This window comes from Lissotriton vulgaris, chromosome 5, assembly GCF_964263255.1.
Source record: "Lissotriton vulgaris chromosome 5, aLisVul1.2, whole genome shotgun sequence".
NCBI classification, from domain to species: domain Eukaryota; kingdom Metazoa; phylum Chordata; class Amphibia; order Caudata; family Salamandridae; genus Lissotriton; species Lissotriton vulgaris.
This window is the reverse complement of record NC_141693.1, coordinates 1,326,392,135-1,326,410,025: the sequence shown is the minus strand read 5'-3', so window position 1 is coordinate 1,326,410,025 and position 17,891 is coordinate 1,326,392,135.

The window sequence follows — 17,891 nt, the reverse complement described above, 5'->3', positions numbered from 1 at the left end:
TGAGGTTTAACAGTCTCCAATTCATCAAATTGGTGGTCTTCTGTCGGGGTAAATTTTGGTGTGTCAAAATTGCAGTGTATCCCACGCTCACACCAACCTGTTGTGGGCTTTTAGGACAGCCATGCAGCATGCCCTGTAACCTCACCATGCTGGTGTATAACTCAGGTCAGTTTTCCTGGCTGCTCCTTCACTGCCCATCCATGGGAGATCATCACAAAAAGTGCTGCTCATGAGACCATGGATGCGCCTGTCAGGCACTGGGAGATGGGTGCTGTGGAGCCAGTCATGCACCAGCTGTCTCAACTTTGCCGGGCCCCAGGAGGGATCAGACAGTCTTTGTACTCCGCAAAAGCACTGCAAACTGGGAGACCCAACCTTTTGTTACCTTCCTCCTCCGTCAACCTCGTCACAGTCACCTAGAAGCACAATGTGTTTGGCGCACAGCGTTCACCCATATAAAAAATTCCCCACCCAACATGAAGGCCTGAGAGGAAGTATCTGTTACCTGACCTACAAGGGTGTGGCAATCTCAGATCACATCCTGTTTTTTTCTCTGTGTTCCCGCTGGGACACCCATAGACATGGCACTACTACAATGGTGAATATGTTTTTCTTTTATTTTGTGGAGAATGCTATGGTGTCTTCATGTGTTTTTTTTAATTATATTTTGTTTCCTACGGCTGCAGCTCCAGCTCTGGGCATTGGTGGGACGTTTATACGTCTTCCCAGTCACCTCCGCAACCGCGATGAGTGGTTGGGTGCGATAGTGTACTTCCTGTTTTGTATGCCGTATTTGCACCGCCGCTCTTGCGCTGAATGACTAGGGAGCGGCGGTGGTGGATTTTTGTACTTGCGCTACTCCTGCGCTTTAGGGGTCAGGAGCGGCAGTCATTACTTCTGACATATGCGTCTTGGCTCTTGTGCTGGGCGCCTGAGGCGTCAGCATTTTGGACCTGCAGCTTACCTGTTTGCGGTTCCTTCCTGCTGTTACTGACTCCCATGGGGGTGGTTCCCAGGGGAGGTTATAGTTGTGGGATTGCCATCTTCAGCGTGCTGCATCACAGGGGCAGTGCTGGTTGCTTGGCAATGGTGTCTCTCCCATGCCTTTAAATGTTTTTTCTTCCTCTTTGTCAGCAGTTGTGTTTTTGGATGCGGCCATGGAGGAGAAAAGCTCTGAGAAGCGTAAACATCAGTCTTCTGGTTCCGAGTCTGAGCCTGCTTCTACCCAGCAACCTGTGGGCATGGATCTTTATTTCCTTCAGGCAATGATTAATAATGCAGTGGATTCTGCTTTTGTAGCTTGGGATGGGCTAGTGATTAAAGTTCCCAGAGTTTCTTCTCATCCTGACCCAGACTCTGTGGTTCGGATGAAGAACAGTGGGGATGCTTTGTTAAGGGTGCTGAATTGAAGGAAGTGATGACTCACTTGAAGGACAATTTGGCCTTTCAGACTGTGGTTCCTCTGGATGAGGAGGAAGGAGCCTGACGCTCTTCCCATCCATAAGGCCATCCGGGGGCTTTTGTCCAGGGAATGGTCTGATGCTGAGAAAGCTGGGTTCCCTTGGTTCCTTGCAAAGAAGTAACCTCTTCAGAATTTTCTGACTGAGTTCCCCCCTCAAGTGAAAGTGGGCTCTATGATGGTGGGTCTGCCCTCCTGTGGTTCCATCATCTCGGAGGACACCTCTTCTAGCGACCCATTTGATAAGAAGGTGGACAGTGCTGCCAAGCGGGCTTACTCTGCCGCTAACTTTTCCATCAGGGCTGGTGCTTACGCCTTGTACATGGTTCAATTGCTCCTGCATGATTTTCAGGCCTTGTCAGAGGACCTTCAGCAAGGGGAAGATCTCAATTTGTGTCTGTCGCTTATGGAATTACAGGTTCGCTTTTTGTCTGACATTACATTTGACTCTCCCTCCGCTGAGGTGGCCATTTCTAGTTCCATTGTTTCAGCTTGATGAAACATTTAGATGAGGTTGTGGAAATTGGAGGCCTTCGAGATGTCCCTCCTGTCACTTTGCCTTTTGATGGGGCTAAGTTGTTTGGCCCTCAACTAGAGGATCTCCTGAAGAAATCGGTGAAGGATCGTAAACTACTGATGCCTCTGCGGCCTGCACTGAGAGGTTGTGTTTGGTTATTGGCTAGAGTCTCGGAATCCCAGCTTCGGCTGGGAAGGGACCCTCTCAGCCCTTTCATGGGAGGAGTTGTGGCCATTGCACCCCCTTATCTGACAAGTCCCAGCAACAACCAGCGGGAGCTGCCAATTCCACTTCAAAATCCTGACTAACTCAGGGTGGGCGGATATTCTTCCGCTTGGACAAGTGATGTCACCGATTCCTGGGTTCTTCTCCTGGTGGTCGAAGGTTATTCTATTGACTTCTCTTCTCGGCCTCCAGATCTTTTTGTCCTGGCCCGTCTCCTCGGACTCCTCTGAAACTGGTGGGGTTGAAGCAGGGGATCGTGGATCAGCTCCAGAAGAGTGACATTGTTCCTGTCCCGTGGACGAATTGGATCAGGGTTGTTACTTTTTAATGTACCTGGTACAGAAGGTGTCGGGCTTTCTGCCCTGTTCTGGATCTCAAGACTGTGTGTTCATATGTGCCTTACCTGCGATTCAATATGGTGAGTTTGCAGACGATTCTGACCCTTGTTTCCCCTGGGGCCTTTCTGTCATCCTTGGACCTTTTGGATGCTTATTTCCATATTCCTGTGCATCCTCTCTTCCAGCGGTATTTGCGGTTCTTTGCCCTGGGACACCATTTCCAATTTTGTGTCCTCCCCTTTGGTTTGGCCTCCGCCCTTCGGGTGTTTACAAAGGTTATGACTCCCCTGTGGGTCTGTAGGATGCACAGGGTGTTTTTGTTTCCCTACCTTTATGACTGGTTAATTTCTTCCTCGTCTTTCCTTAAGGCTCAGGAGGATGTGATGCTGGTGTATATTTGGCTGGAGTCCCATGGGTTCCTTGTGAATCTCAGCAAGTCCCATCTCATCCCGTCTCAGGAACTCCAATTCATCAGCTGTCTCATCAATACCCTTGGGGATAGTGTTTCTTCCTCCGGCTCACCAGCTTCAACTGAGGTCTCATCTGGAGTCCCTCCTGCCTGCCCCATCGGCTTCCGCAAGGGACTGGTGGCAGGTTCGAGGGGACATGGCTGCTTTCTTTCTCCTGGTTCCTTGGGTTCGCAGACACCTCTTCCATCTGGTGTATCATCTACTGTCTCACTGGAGCCTGGGGTCCCAGGATTACTATGCCTCAGTTCTGGTGACTCATGCCATTTCTCACCAGCTCTGTTAGTGGCTGCTGCCGGACAACCAGGCAAAGGGGGTGCCCCATGATCCTCCTGTGCCCTGTTCCCTGACAACCAATGCCAGCCCTTGGGTTGGGGGCCACCATGTGGACTCTTTCTTCTTGGGCCCTGTGGAAAAAGATTATTTTTCGTAGTTTATGTCCCATCATACACCCTCTCAGTCACGTCCCCGAGCCCATCATGTCGGAAAACAAGCAACGAGAAGACGAGCAAACCCGATCATGCACACACAAAGTTGCACACGCACTCTCTTTCCTCTTAAATTCAAAGGTACATTCTTATGGTTAGGGCGATTCCGAGAAACCGCTTCCTCACTCAAACTGTACATTCCTATGGTTAAAGCCGATTCCGAGAACAAGACCCCCCATTTGTAACCATTTCCCTATAATCGGGCCGATTCCGAGAAATAGGCCCCGTTTTGCTAAACCACGACAACCAATTCCGAGAAGAAGAGCCCCCGTTTGCTGAAAGACACGACACCAGACATCCTGTCAACGACCAGTTCTCCTTTTTCTGTCTCTCTCTCTCTCTTATCTAAGGAACCAGCCTAGGGTTATTTATCAATGCTCTGCTTCTGCCGTGACTTCCTCATGATTAAAGACACAGTCACGCTTCTTCCTGTCATGACTTCTGTATGGTTTTGACACAGTAACGCTGCTATGATTTCTGTAAAATTACGACACGACTATCCGAGTTTTACTGACTTCTGTATTGTTACAACACAGCTATCCGAGTTTTGCTCAAGGGAAGCTCCTTCCTCTTTTCTGTGTATAAATACCATGTCTTCTTTGATGAAAGTAGAGATTCTTCCGATCCTCCTCAGGTGACGGAGCTCTCCCTTAACTCGAGTTACTGAATAAAGACCCTGAATTCGAACCACCACGGACTCTGCTCTTCATACTTGACCTTATTGATATTAAAGACATTCCGATCAAGGTAAATTACTAAAATATTTACCACAGCAAATTGGCGCCCGAACAGGTACTTCCCTTTCTCCCCACACGCCGGTGATGCGGACCCAACCAGTCTGTTCAAGACATCGACGGACTTCAAAAGAGTGCACGCTGCAGGGTGTTCCTGCATGAACTCCTTCGTGTCCGAGAGAGACTGTACCGAGGTCTGAGCATCCATACGAGGCGGTGAGGACGACAGCGGAAGTCTCGACCCAGAGCCCAAAACCTGTGAAGATTGCTGAGTCCAAGGTCTTCAGAATCCCGCCAAGTCCCCCGATCAAGAGTGCAGCGCATCTAGTCCAGTGTCCAGATCTTCAAGATCTTCAAGTTCTCTGCACCTCGGTGAGTACTACTGGGGGTGTATCAAGACGGGTTCTGATTTTTCAGAGCACGGTCATGACGGGTTCTGATTTTTCAGAGCACGGTCAAGACGGGTTCTAGGTTTCTAGAAAACGGTATGTTTGTATTCTGATACTCAGGATATATCAAGTTATCAAGTGTAAGTTTTTGTTGTTTGTTGTCACCATGCCTTTGTTTTCAAAGTTGTGTAAACTGAGTACCCGGAGGGGGTTACTGGAACAAGATGTACCAGTCCCCCCAAAGGATACTCCTGGTTTCCTTATGTATACAAAGTACGGCATTGGTGCCGTTTTGTTCTTGGATTTGTGGAAAGAGTACACTCAAGATTTAGAAATTGCGATTAGATGGCCAAGGAGTGGCACACGGGATTTGAATTGTATCATGGCAGTTGAAAAGAAATGTTGGGAAAAGAAAGCAAGACCCTCGATGTTAGAAAGTATCGAATTATGGCGAAAGGAAGCACATCAAAGGGAACAGAAAGAATAAAGGAAAATAGGGAAAGCAAATAGAATGTCAGAAGAAAGTAAGATGATAAAGTTACGAGAAAAGAATGCAGATATTAATTTTGAACAAATAAAGAGGGAGGCCTCGGCCTCCGTGACAGGAATTTATCCCGTCCTTTCACAAAAGACAGAGTCCGATGATAACCCTAGTATCCCCAAAGCGCCCTCATGTCCTAAAACTCCCTCTGCTCCCCAAGACTTCATTTCCACTTACTTAATGGAACCTCCTCCTGCTTATACCAATCAAATAACAGCCAGACGAATAGTCACCCAGACTGAAACCATCTCTGACACCTCAAGCGGGGATCCACCCATGTTAGAATGTGATTACGACCCGACCCCAGGGGAAGGTTCACAAGTGGATATCTCCCTTCCCTACGAGAAGCTCTAGAAGGTATACGAGAGGTACCGAATGTCGCAAATTGCCTGAATAAGATTTACGAAACTCTCCGAACAGGAGAAAATTTAGAAGCCCTACAGGAAGCTATTAAAAATAGACCCATAGCGCATAGAAAATGCCTCTCCCGATTCATGATCACTTGTTTTATCAGAATGATAGCTAGTGCAGGAAAAAGAGTTCCTGATCATTTATTACAACTAGATCAAGCAGTGGTTGCAGGTAGTTGCAATAAAATTAAATTAATAGATCTCTTTATTCCACTCTTTACAAGCAAGGTTTCTGATTTCCACCGAAAAGACACCCCTACTCAGGAAATAGAGAATGAGAGTACAGACAGGGAAGAAGAAGCTCCCTTTCAAGGAGCAGTACGCTTCCGTATCCCTCGTTCCCAGAATAGCGGACAATTAAAAATTAAAACTAAGAAATTGTCAGCTCCGACAGATAGATTGTTCCAACGAACACAAGAAGCTCTAGACGATTGGATGGACGACGAACCTCCACTCATTAGCCAAGAAAAAGAACTAGCTCGATCAAGCACCCATTGGGTATCTCAATACTCTATATATGGCCCTGATATAGTCGCTCAAATGTTTCCATCGATCCCTCTAACGTCCCAAAGGTTAGCAAGCATCTATATGGTTCAACACCTCATTACGATGTACGAAGATACTGGTTGCCCACCCAAAAAGTTACATTCTCTCTTACGAGACTGCTTAGAAGGGAGGTGGGTGGCCCGGGGACAAGAATTACTTAATATCTTCCTTGACCTACGACAGCGATATGTTCAATACTTTTCAGGGAGTTATGACGCAAATCCCCATCACTATGACCAAGGACAGTTCCCCCTCCGAGAAGTACATCCCGTTATAGATTCTGGAGGAAAACTACAACAAACATTTGTCTATACACCCCTGACAAAAATAGAAATATTAGAAATAAAGAAAATGGTCCCTTCTCACGAAAAAGATCCTTCGGGTTTTCATAGGGAACTCAAGGATATTCTTCAAATGGGTTCCTTTACCTATAAGGATCTCAACATTCTCCTTAAAGTCCTACTGCCTCAAGGGACATATGACAAACTAAAAGGAAAAGATTGGGAGGTAGAAGGAAAAAAGATAGTATGGACAGCTTTAGAGACAGAAGAAAGTACTTGTGCTGCTGGACAAGGCTTGGGACCTCTAGTCCAAGAACTCCCTCGCCTTCTCTCGAAAATACTCTCCCAGTTGCTGACCACTAAGAAAGAAGATTGGGATGCTATCTCAGCATGCAAACAGAAACCAGATGAGGATGTAGGGGACTACTATACCAGGTTAGAGAAATATATTCTCTTCAACAGAGGCCTCTCCTCAGGTGGAGACGCCTATAGTCGATTATTTGTCTCAAAATTTTTAGAAAATGCCTTGCCTACGATCAGAAACAGAGTACTAAAGGTAGAGAGTACTTGGCAAGCAAGCTCCCCTTCACAAGCACTTCAGATGCTCCAATATCACCAAAATAGGATTAGAGATGAACAAGAACAAAAAAAGAAAAGAACGAAGGATACTAAAATGAAGGTAATGGTAGCACAGACTAATACAATCCAACAGACCCCTAAACAAGCTCAAGTGTCACAAGAAAAAGTTACTTGCAATTATTGCAAAAGGCTAGGTCACTTTGTGCGGCCGAGACCAGGAAGACCGTCACCCAGGCCCTCGTCACCAGCCGACTGGACTACGGCAATGCCCTCTACGCCGGAACCACCGCCAAGCTCCAGAAGAGACTCCAGCGGATCCAGAACGCCTCAGCCAGACTCATCCTCGACATCCCACGCTACAGCCACATCTCCGGACATCTGAGAGACCTGCACTGGCTCCCCGTCAACAAAAGAATCACCTTCCGTCTCCTCACCCACGCACACAAAGCCTTACACGAGCAAGGCCCGAGCTACCTCAACAACCGTATCAACTTCTACGCTCCGAAACGCCACCTCCGATCAGCCAGCCACGCCCTCGCCGCCGTCCCCCGCATCCGAAGAGCGACAACAGGAGGAAGGTCCTTCTCCTACCTGGCCGCCAAGACCTGGAACTCCCTCCCTCCCGACCTGCGCCTGACCCAAGACCACCTCTCCTTCAGGAAGAAGCTGAAGACCTGGCTATTCGAGCAGTAGCGGCACCCCCCCCACCCCCCAAGCGCCTTGAGACCCTACGGGTAAGTAGTGCGCTCTATAAATGTCTTTGATTGATTGATTGATTGCGTGACTGTCCAGTATTACAACGTAATATTGCCACTGGGAAGACCCAACCCCGTAACTATCCCCCACGACCCTCTGTTCCCACATCAGCTCCCCCAACTGATACTAAACCTGCCAACCAAATCTATCAGTACCCTGTGTCATCCTATCCTGAATTCCCCTCAATTTCATGAGACAGCTGGGAGGAACACGATAGTCTTCACTGATCCCGGTCCCGGTCGACCAAAAGGGTCCCTATGTAAATGCTAAGCTCTTAGGTAAAGAAGCAAAATTTCTAATAGACACCGGGGCCAGTAGGACGACAGTACAACACAACGAAGTTCCCAAGGTACCCCTCTCTGACTCGAATAGTATTTCCTTGGGTTTCTCAGGTACACTAGTCATCAATAAGGTTTCTGAACCAGTATCACTTCAAGTTTGTCCTCCTACAACATCTACTGATTTGGCACTTACTAAGTCATGTCCCAAAAACTTACTCGGCATCCAGACGTTAAAAGAACTGGGTGCTGTGATATGCTGTTCCCCGGAAGGAATACGACTATTCCTCCGAGATTTCAAAGGTCATTTCACTACACGAGAATTAGACGTCAGACTAAGAGACATTCCTGCTACATTATGGGCTACAGATCCGACTGATGTAGGGTTCATGGACATTACACCACACATGGTCACATTAAAAGAAGGTGTTGTCCTACCTCATGTCCGACAATACAAGTTACCTCCAGATGCAGAACAAGCCCTCATCCACATTATCGATGACTTAATACAGAAAGAAGTAGTCAGAGAAGTACCTTCCAACATATGTAATTCACCAGTCTTACCAGTAAGAAAGAAAACAGATGACAGTGCACCACCAGTTTACCGACTAGTGGTCGACCTACAAGAATTAAACAAGTGTGTGGTACCACAATACCCTGTGGTCTCTGACATCAGTACTCTGCTAACAGCTATAGATCCTGAAGCCACACATTTTACTGTAATAGACCTGAAGAACGCTTTCTTTAGTGTACCCATTTACCAAGACAGTCAGTACCTATTCGGATTTTCACTACAAGGTCGTAGCTTCTGTTTCACAAGAGCTCCTCAAGGGTACACAGAAAGTCCCAGTATCTACAGTCAGGCACTTAAAAGACAGTTAGACAACATTGTTATGCCCTCAAATACAACATTGTTACAATATGTCGATGACCTACTGATCACTGCACGCTCTGAACCAGAATGTGAACAAGCATCACGGATTGTCCTAATGTTCCTGGCACAACATGGCCACAAGGTGTCACCCTCGAAAATACAATTGTGTTTACAGCAGGTGGCCTACCTAGGACACCTGCTGTCAAAGGAGGGTAGGGCACTCACACCTGAAAGAATTAAACTCATTTTTAACATTCCTGTCCTTAAAACACAGAAAGAAGTCCGTGCCTTTATCGGCCTCACGTCCTACTGTAGACAGTGGATTCCCCAATTTGCATACTTGGCCAAACCCCTGATACAGCTAACGTCCACAACCTCTTCCCCATTGCCATGGACACCTGATCCTACTTTTGCTTTTGACACCCTTAAACAAGCATTATGCTCTGTACCCGTCCTAGCTACACCCGATTATGCCAAACCTTTTGTCCTCTTTGTCACAGAACGGGAAGGTACAGCCTTGTCAGTACTCACACAAGCCAACAAACATCGTCCCTGTGCTTATTTTTCTAGCACTCTGGACCCTGTTGCACAAGGTTTGCCTGCCTGTTTGAAATCTGTCGCAGCTACAGCTCTAGCAATATGACAAAGTGATTCCATAGTACTAGGACACTCCCTTGAAGTACAAGTTCCAAATGCAGTAGAACTACTCTTGAACAGGACACAAACACAACACTTGACCATAGCCCGCCTTACAGGTTACGAGGTCACTCTGTTCCAACCCCACATCATCATCAAAAGATGCAACATCCTCAATCCAGCTACGTTACTGCCTACTATTCCAGTTGACAATCAGATTCACGACTGCTTGGAGGTAGTCGAACTAGTCACAAAACCCCGGTCTGATCTTACAGATGTCCCTCTAAGTACACCAGAACACACACTGTTTGTAGACGGTTCCTGTATGCGCCTCCAATCAGGCGAACTTTCAGCAGCCTAAGCTGTCACTACAGAAAACACAGTCCTCTTAGCAGCTAGGATATCCATACATTCTGCACAAGCAGCAGAACTAATAGCTCTCACACAAGCATGTGAGTGGTCTAAAGGAAAAAGAGTCAACATCTACACCGATTCACAATACGCATTCGGGGTAGTCCACAATTTTGGAATTTTGTGGAGGGAGAGAGGTTTCCTAACCTCTCATGGAACAAAGATCCAACATGGAGATCTTATCCTCCAGCTACTAGAAGCAGTACACAGACCCACAGAAGTAGCTATACTAAAATGCAAAGCACATACCAAAGTCATAGACTCTATCACTAGAGGTAATGCTCTGGCGGACGCCACAGCTAAACATGCTGCTCAGACAGGAACACGAAGCACTGTAACCATCACTAGAACTATCTTTCCAGTTATCGATCCCACCAAAGATGTAGTAGACATCCAAAACCAAGCCACAGAGACCAAAAAGAGAAAATGGGAGGAAGAGGGAGGTTCACACACAGATCAAGGTTGGGAAACAAAAGACAAGTCCAAATGGTTTCTCCCTGACATAATGGTTCCCGTAATGATAGAAACTGCCCATGGTCCTGCTCACTTAGGAGAAAAAGGAATGTTAGATAGTCTGAATTTGATATGGCACAACAAGCATCTGCGTGCAGCAGCCAAACAAAAAGTACGAACCTGTATGATTTGCTATGTATAAACAAATAATGGTCCTTGACTACTGATCAAAGGGAAGATCTTATCCAAAAATCTTTTCTAATTCAGAAAATGCAACTAAATCTGCATGCTTTGACTTAAGCTGGTGGGGGAGATATATTCAATTTCACACTAGTTTAATATACATTAAATGTAAGAAAAATTTGCAGTACCCAAAATTAAAAAGAAAAAAGATTGTTACCACACTTCTAATGTTTGTACTAACCAAGTGTACATATTTATTTACAATTTCATAAAAATAGTAGTTGTAGGCGGCGCAAGCACAGTGTGAAAAAGAAAGGGGTGCTCAAGTGTTTAGAGAGAATGAAAGAAAAGCGTATTATACTGTACAATTCCAATATTTACAACAAACTAAAGCGGGGAACCTTCCGCTTTGGGTCGGCCTGTCCACACAAATTTAAAGGAGAGGGGTGGGACAATATCGGTACAGGCATTGAATATATCTCCCCTATGGGCAATACCCCATTGATTTAATGGTCTGTATGATTTGCTGTCAGTTCAATCCCAGGAAAAGTGTATCAGTTGAACAAGGAGGGTTCCATCCTCCAGATTACCCCTTCGAAGTCCTCCAAATGGATTATATCCAAATGGAAAGATGTCGAGGATACAAGTACGTCCTCGTAGTGTTCTGTACCTTAACCCGATGGACTGAAGCTTACCCTGTCCTAGACTATGGTGCCCAAATGACAGCTAAACAATTGGTGAGGGAATTTTTCCCAAGATATGGGTTGCTCAGAGTCATCTACTCTGACAATGGACAACTTTTCTCCTCTAAATTAATGGAAGCAGTTTCCCTACTGTTAGGTTACACCTGGAAGTTTCACTCTGTTAGACATCCCCAAGCAGCAGGCCTGGTGGAGCGGCACAACCAGACATTAAAAACCAAGTTAGCAAAAATATGCGCTGACAAGCAAATCGACTGGGTGACAGCTCTTCCAGTTGCCCTGTTCTACATGCGAATGGTGGCACATTCTCGGACGGGCCTGTCACCCTATGAGGTCCCATATGGGAGACCTCCAAATATCTGGGGTGTCCCATCTCCTAAAAAGCTAACTGATATTGACGCAAATGTACTGACAGATTACTTGGCTTCTTTGATGTCTGCACTACGTTCTTGCCGTTCACAGGTGGCTGCAGCCTTTCCAGACAAGACCACACCCGACGACCACTCCCTTCAGCCTGGCCAATGGGTGCTCGTCCGAAATTTTGACCGAACCAGCACTCTGGAAAGAAGGTGGACGTCTCCCAAGCTGGTGCTGCTCACAACAAGGACCGCCATCAAAGTCGAAGGACGAAAAGGGTGGCTCCATGTAAGCCACTGCAAGCCTTTCCATGGACCAACTCCTTCGGACGCTGTTGCTGATCCCGAGACCAGAGACACTAAACCATCAGACTTCAAAGACACTGAAACGACAGACTTTATTTCATCCCTTCCAGAACTTTTGCCCAAAGAAGAGTACAAATCGCAGCTGCGTTCTTATCCAAAACAGACTTGGGACATTGTGCCTGACCTCGACCTACCAGTGGCTAATTAAGCCCAAGACGGATGCATGGTGAAGCGGTTGCTTGGAAGTGTCCGGTCACTGGCGCATACTTTACTCAGACTAAGCAGCCGAAATCATGAGACAAAGACTCATTGCGCAAAATTGTTATAGAACAAAGTCTCCATTTTCCTTTCTATCATGATTCTTATTTTCTGCATCATGGCTTGTCTAGGTTGGTTCCTTCATCTAGCTTTTCCACTTTCTTCCCCTACGCTTTTGAACAACACTGCTATGCATTCACACGTAGATCTTCCCCCGCATCTCGAAAGTAGGAGAAAAGAATTCTTCAATAACACATTCATCGCCACACTCCATCAACACCGACTAGTTATGAACAAAACCAACTGTTGGGTATGCGGCTTAATGCCACACTCCGTACACGGAGGTGTGCCTTTTATCCCTCTCCCTTTCGGCTATGCTGGATCTACCTATGCTCTCTCTATGATATTCTCCGCCTCTGTTAGGAACATCCCTGAAACCCAGACCAAGAACACTAGTACCTGGAACGAGATAAAAACAAAGACCGTGCGCGCTGTTCAAAAGATGGTAGATTTCACCGCAACATGGGGAAAAGCAGATAATAGTGAAAATACCAGTTATTCCCTCTTTAAACGACACTACCTCCTTTAGGGAAACAATCTCAGTTCAGAAGAGACAGGCAGAGCAGGGAGGGTGGGCTGTGCCTAATAAGGGCCTGTTTTGTGCAAGAGGTAAGAGCAAAGTCAGAAGGTGGGAGAGAGTGAGTGTAATAAGACGTACACCCTACCTGATTTAAACTTCCCAGCGATGACCACCGCCCCCAACACTTATTTTATTTGTGGACCTCACGCACGTACTTGGCTACCTCAAGGCTGGTCCGAGAAGTGCTACATTGCATTTCTCCTCCCCCCTACCTACACCGCCCCAGCAGATTATCATCTAAGTGATCCTCCGACCGTGATTAATAGACTGCGAAGGGGGCTCATGGATACTGAAGACACAGTGGATCAGGAGGATGGCGATTTCTTCAAAGGAATCATCCCATTCTGGGGGCCCATGATCAATAGCCGCCACATAAGACAACTGACTTGTGTAGTCCAGGGAGCCATAAACGAAACAGCTGGTGCATTAAGTAACATCACCGCTGAGATGGCTTCCGATAGACTCATGACGTTACAGAACCGTATGGTCCTAGATATCATATTAGCAGACCGTGGTGGCGTATGTGAACTGATCGGATCCAGCTGCTGTATATATATTCCAGATAATGCACCCTCAGTATATTCTGCCATTTCCCGCCTTCATGTACTTTCAAAGAAACTAGATGCAGACACTGCTGCATGGTCCCTGACGGGATGGCTCTGGGGCCTCCTGTCCTCATGGGGGTGGACGATCCTTACAATAATAAGTCTTGCTCTAGCCATTCTCTTCACCTGTTGCCTCTGTATTCAGTGTGGCCCAGCTCTCTGTAGTTTCTGTATCACTGCCTGCATTCCCAAACCCCAGTCCAGAAAGAAAGAAAAGGAAAGAATCATGCTACAGGAACAAATAGACGGCCTAATGAGTATAGAAGTAGACTAATAATAAGAAGAATTTTAAAGGGTATATTATGGGACAAGGAGGGAATGTGGAAAAAGATTATTTTTCATAGTTTATGTCCCATCATACACCCTCTCAGTCACGTCCCCGAGCCCATCAAGTCGGAAAACAAGCAACGAGAACACGAGCAAACACGATCACGCGCACACAAAGTTGCACACGCACTCTCTTTCCTCTTAAATTCAAAGGTACATTCTTATGGTTAGGGCGATTCCGAGGAACAGCTTCCTCACTCAAACTGTACATTCCTATGGTTAAAGCCGATTCCGAGAACAAGACCCCCCCATTTGTAACCATTTCCCTATGATCGGGCCGATTCCGAGAAATAGGCCCCGTTTTGCTAAACCACAACAACCAATTCCGAGAAGAAGAGCCCCCGTTTGCTGAAAGACACAACACCAGACATCCTGTCAACGACCAGTTCTCCTTTTTTTCTCTCTCTCTCTCTCTCTTATCTAAGGAACCAGCCTAGGGTTATTTCTCAATGCTCTGCTTTTGCCGTGACTTCCTCATGATTAAAGACACAGTCACGCTTCTTCCTGTCATGACTTCTGTATGATTTTGACACAGTAACGCTGCTATGATTTCTGTAAAATTACGACACGACTATCCGAGTTTTACTGACTTCTGTATTGTTACAACACAGATATCCGAGTTTTGCTCAAGGGAAGCTCCTTCCTCTTTTCTGTGTATAAATACCATGTCTTCTTGGTGAAAGTAGAGATTCTTCCGATCCTCCTCAGGTGACGGAGCTCTCCCTTAACTCGAGTTACTGAATAAAGACCCTGAATTCGAACCACCACGGACTCTGCTCTTCATACTTGACCTTATTGATATTATAGAAATTCCGATCAAGGTAAATTACTAAAATATTTACCACAGCCCCTTGGACTCCCATAGAGAGCTGGATGTCTTCGAATTGGAATAAACTGGCAGCGGCTTTCAAGGTTCTTCTTCACTTTACCCATCATCTGAAGGACAAGTGTGTTCAGGTCCGGACAGACAATCAAGTGGCACCTGCCTATTTGAATTATTTGGGGGGCACTTGCTCTCCTCTTTTGGCTCTCTTGGCGGATCAGGTTGGGGCTTGGGTGGAAGCCAACCTGCTGGGTCTGACGGTGATCTATCTCCCAGGGAGGGAGAATGGGCATGCAGATTGACTGAGTCGCCTTCTTCCTTCCTCGATTTCTCTGTCCCTGTCTCCTCTGATATTTTGAGAGATTTCGGGTCATTTCAGGAGGCCTAGGTTGGATCTCTATGCCTCCCCCTCAGGATACTCTTCGGGCGAGGCTTTGCACCCTTCTTCCTTACAAACAGGCGTGGGGGCTGGACACCCTGAGTTTCCCTTGGCCTCTGGGTCTTCTCTTTGCCTTTCCTCCCTTCCCCATTCTCAGCAGGGTATTGGCAAAGATCAGGAAGGAGTCAGTGGTGATGCTTTTGAAGGTTCCCTTTTGGCATCGCCCGCCTCGGTAATACCTCCTACTTTGTTTGGCTGTTGCTTCACCTTGGAAGTTCCCGCTGTCCCCTTCTCTGCTCTGCTTTCCTCTCCTGTCTCGCCAGGGACTCTGCAGTTGGCGTTGGGGGCTTGGAAGTCAAAAGATGGCGGCTAGTCTCTTTGGTATGTTCCTCAGAGGTGGTACTGTCCATACAGAATTCTAGGAAGGTCAATACCCTTTGGCTTTACGAACGTCACTGGAGAACTTTCTCTGCTTTGTGTACTTCAAGAGGATTTATCCCTGACTCTTGTAAGGGGGGTTCTGTGCTTGAGTTCCTCTAGAATGGTTTCTTGCTAGGGCTGTCTGTTTCTACTCTCCGCAGCCAGTGGTCCATCATTGAGGCTATCAGGAGGAGCGTCTCTTTTGAGTCCTTGACTTCTCGCTTTCTTCGCAGTTTTTTTCATCGGCGGCCTGTCATTGCTTCTCCAGTGCCCCCCTGGGATCTTCCTCTGGTCCTTCATGCCTTGCAGCACTCCCCATTTGAGCCCCTGCCTTCTGTGTCTCTGGAGTTTGTGACCCTGAAGGTGTGTTTTCTGTTGGCTATTACCTCAGGGAGGAATTTGGGGGAGCTGCACGCTTTGCCATCCTCCCTTCTAGCATTTTTGTCCTGATAAGGTAGTCCTTCATCCTGACATGGCCTTTCTTCCCAAGGTGTCCTCTCTTTTCCATTTGTCCACGGATATTTTCCTGGCCTTTTTTCCTAACCTCTCTACGGCGGAGTAAAACCTGCTTCATTCGCTGGATTTGATGAGGGCTCTTGTTTTTTACCTTGAGCAGACCACCTCCCTTCGCCAGGTGTATTTTTTGTTTGTCAGCTTTGGAGTTGCCCGGCGACCTCATCGCCCTACAAAGGCTACTCTTTTGCGTTGGGTTAGGTCAACTATTTCCTTGGCCCATCTTTATTTTGGGGCATCTCTTCCACTGGCCGCTCATAGACGTTCCACCTAGGTTGTGGCTTCCTCCTGGGCTTCTTTTAAGGGCACCTCCTTGAAAGATCTTTGTGCGGCGGCAACTTGGTCCTACCCTTATACCTTTATCTCCCATTATAAGTTGCTGATGTGGGAGGTATTTTCTGGGGGGTTTGGCTCTGCTGTCCTTTGTTGCTGTTCACTGATTGTGCTTGTCTGCAAATCGATTTCATTGGCATCCTTTGTTGTCTGTTTCTTTTGTTCGTCTGGCACTTGGGTATACGCTCCTGGGTGACTTGACGAGGAAGACGGAGGAGGAAGGTAATGACCCGGTTACCTACCGGTAATCTTCATTACTCCGAGTCATAGCTTTCCTCGTCACAGTCATGAACCCTCCCTCCCGCCCTTGGGTTTTGAGGGACGAACAAAAGTTTTGCCTTTTCCTTCTGATTGCTTCTCTGCTTGTGAGTATTGCCGGATGTGATCTGGGGTTGCCCCACCCTTATAGGCCAGGTGACAGGTATTGTATTGTATTGTATTGCAATTGCATTTATATAGAGCTTACTACCTCTGACGAGGAGTCGAAGTGCTTTTTCGGCAAGTAGCATGCTATTCCGGGACCCATAGAGGATTAATGTTGAATTAGTAAAGAGAAACATGCAAGTACATTTTAAGTGGTGGATAGGTTAGTCAGTTATTTGGATTTGGAATTATCTTCCTGTCAGGCCATCATGTTGGGTGCAGAATTTTTCATATGGGTGAATGCTGTGCCCCGAACACGTAGTTCTCCTGAGTGACAGTGACGAGGAAGACTATGACTCGGAGTAATGAAGATTACCTGTAAGTAACCAAGTCATTATCATGCCCTATTTCACCTTCCACGGCTGCACTCTCCCCCAGTTCATGGGGATGACCAAAACCTCTGCCTCTCGATGGTACACTCCAGTGGAAGTCAAACCTCTGTCACTATAGGGGCAAAGAGTAATAGCTCCGAACTCTTTTTAGGTATCGGCCTATTCCATTCCGCAGGAATGAATAGGACGAGTCTATTGCGGTGAAACCAAGAGTTAAACTAAGCTCTCCAAAAAAGCAGATTTCCACGAGTGCATGTGCTCTCGTGCACGAGCTTTTGTACGAGCCGCCTGCCTCCAAGAGCTTCACATCCAAGCCATCTGTTACTTCCCCAGGATGGTGCCGCCAGCAGCTTCACTTCAAGGGGTTCCGCTCCGCCCCCTGCTGCATCAAAGGCTTTCATTTTGCGGCCGCAGAGTTTTTTTTTATGCCCCTTCAGGCCACAGACTTGCTCCATTACTTGCGTCCTATTTTTTTATGTGATACAAGTCACATCAAAAGTACAAAGTGTGGCGCCCGACTTGTATTTTGCTGTTTCCGTCATTGCATCTAAATATATGATACAAGTTTCATGCTTTTGGTAAAATGTATTTATTTTCCTTTACTGCGCGCAAAACACGCAGACCACAGCCTCTCTCTCAGTCAGCTGCACGTTTGTCTATTCCACCACCCCCCTCCCTCTCATGCACGCTCTTCGCTCTCCAAACCCATTACTCAGGCCACAGACTCCATTACTTGAGTGCTATTCTTTTAGGTGATACAAGATGCATGCTCTTCGGTCTCCAAACCCATTACTCAGGCCACAGACTCCATTACTTGTGTGCTATTCTTTTAGGTGATACAAGTCGTCATTGCATCCAAATATGTGATACAAGTCACACAAGTACAAAGTGTGGCGCACACTATTTTGCT